The sequence below is a fragment of the Otolemur garnettii genome, unplaced genomic scaffold (assembly GCF_000181295.1).
Source record: "Otolemur garnettii isolate 467f Iridium unplaced genomic scaffold, OtoGar3 scaffold00008, whole genome shotgun sequence".
Classification (NCBI taxonomy): Eukaryota; Metazoa; Chordata; class Mammalia; order Primates; family Galagidae; genus Otolemur; species Otolemur garnettii.
In genome coordinates, this window is record NW_003852403.1 from 11,338,279 (window position 1) to 11,340,821 (window position 2,543).

The 2,543-nt window shown below is 37.6% G+C and overlaps 1 protein-coding gene and 1 pseudogene across 2 annotated transcripts in view; one reads left to right on the forward strand and one right to left on the reverse strand.

Annotated features, from left to right (window-relative positions):
• The window catches only part of ADK (adenosine kinase), a 553,222-nt gene that overhangs the window by 474,915 nt on the left and 75,764 nt on the right, over positions 1-2,543 (reverse strand). The gene's annotated exons all lie outside the window — the stretch shown is intronic.
• Positions 2,300-2,389, forward strand: LOC111723186 (annotated as a pseudogene).

Consider the following 2,543-nt stretch of genomic DNA (forward strand, 5'->3'; position numbering starts at 1 on the left):
CAGAAGTTTAACTACAGGTTCAAGTGTGCTATGAGATAAAAAAGATTGAAAAGCACTGCCTTAAGCCAACACCAAATACAGAGAAAGGCCCTAACTCTCTTCAATTCTGTGAAGGTTGAAAGAGCTGAAGAAGTCACCAAAGAAAAATTTGAAGCTAATAGAGGTTGATTTATGAAACTTAAAGAAACTGTCTCCATGACATAGAAGCACAAGGTGAAGCAAGTGTTGACGTAGAAGCTACAGAAAGTTACCAAGAAGATGGAACTAAGATGACTGATGAAGATCGCTACCACAACAGATTTTCAATGTGTAAGAAATAGCCTTCTATTAGAGGAAGATGCCATCTAGGACTTTCATAGCCAGAGAGAAGTCAATGCCTGGCTTCAAAGCTTCAAAGGACAGGCTGACTCTCCTGTTAGGGGCTAACACAGCTATTGACTTAAGGTGAAGCCAAGGTTTGTTGACCATTCCAAACACCCCAGGACCCATAAGAATCATGCTAAATCTACCCTGCCTGCGCTCAATCATCTGAGAAACAAAGCCAAGATGGCAGCGCATCTGTTTATAGCATGGTTTACTGAATATTTTAAGTCCCCAGTTGAGATCCATTGCTCAGAAGACACTTCAAAATAATGCTACTCCTGGAACCCAGGAACTCTCATGGAGAGATGTACAAGGAGATTAATGTTGTCTTCATGCCTGCTAACACCACATCCATTCTGCAGCCCGTAGATCAAACAGTGATTTTGACTTTCAAGTCTTAATATTCAAGAAATACATCTGGTAAGGCTATAGCTGCCATAGATAGTGATTCTTCTGATGGATCTGGGCCAAGTATATTGAAACCTTTCAGGAAAGGATTTACTATTCTAGATACCATTAAGAACATTTGTGAATCACTGGAGGAGGTTAAAATATCAACATTAACAGGAGGAGATTGAAAGAAGTACATTCCAACCCTCATGGATGACTTTAAGGGGGTCAAGACTTCAGGAGAGGAAGTAACTGCCGAAGGGGTGGAAACAGCTAGAGAACTAGAATTAGAAGTAGAGCCAGAAGCTAAAAATGAGTCCTGCCCTTCCATGATAGAACTTGCCTGGACGAGGAGCTGCTTCTTGTGGATGCCCAAGGAAAGTAGTTTTTGAGATAGACTCTACTCCTGGTGAAGATGCTATGAACATTTTTGAAATGACAGCAAAGGATTTTAGATATTTCATAAACTTAGTTGGTAAGGCAGGGGCAGAGTTTGAGAGGACTGACTCCAATTTTGAAAGGAGTTTCACCGTGGGTAAAATGCTACCAGACAACAACGCATGCTCCAGAGAAGTCTTTCATAAAAGGAAGAGTCAAGCAAGGTGGCAAACTTCACTATTATTTTAAGAAATGACCACAACCACCCCAATCTTCAGCAGCCACACCCTGATCAGTCAGCAGCCAGGACTGAGGCAAGACCCTCCTCCACCAAAACTGGCTTAAGATTCAGATGCTGGTTATTATTTTTTCACAATAAAGTATTTTTAAAGCAAGGCATATACATTTCTTTAGACATAACGCTACTACGCACTTATACTCAGTATAGCATAAGCATATCTTTTATATGCACTGGGAAATAAAAAAATTTGTGTGACTCTACTGGGAACAGCTACTTGACTGAACTGGTCTGGAACAAAACTCTTAATATCTCTACTGAATAGGAAGGCAGTATTACTATTTCAAGGGAATAATCTATGCTTTATAGATAACCAAGGATGGACTTATTGAATTAATAAAATTATTCTATCTATTCTTTCAAATAATTCTCTAATATCAAATTTAGCCAAGATCAAGAAACATAAAAAGAATAAGAATATTCTTGAATTCCTTTTTGTTACCATAACATATGTCTGTTTGTATAAACCAAATTACATTTTAACAGAATAATAAAGATGTTTAGTATTTAAAAAGGCTTCGAAGATAATTATCCTTCCAAATTGTTTAAAAGCCTACTCATGCATAATCGTAAGAACATCTTTCAGTCTACTTAGAAAAAAGCATAGTTAAATATTTATAATTGAAAAGCTTATGTACTTTAGTTCTATCCTCATTATTATGTTTTAGTCCCTAGCTTTACAGTTGACATCAGTTTTCTCACTTGTCTGAATGTAATGTTAAATGTCAAACATATTCCCTCTGCCTTCACGAAGCTTACGTTGTAATTGAAAAAATTATTAAAAAATCTTTAAGGAGCTAATGACACTATTATTTAATATAAATCCTGTAGGCGAGTGTCTCTCTTTGCTGCTGCTGTAACAGAATACCTGTGCTCACTTCGGCAGCACATATACTAAAATTGGAACGATACAGAGAAGATTAGGATGACACGCAAATTCGTGAAGCATTCCATATTTTTTGCAAAGTATCTCAAGAATGGAAGAAAAAGTATCCAAGGTACACAGCCCTACTTTGAAACTAATTCATAGCTTTTATAGGAATGTCATAACCTAATTATAGCCTTAGAATATGGGAAGGGGTGGGAGGGGGAGGTGAGTGGGGTGAATGGGGGA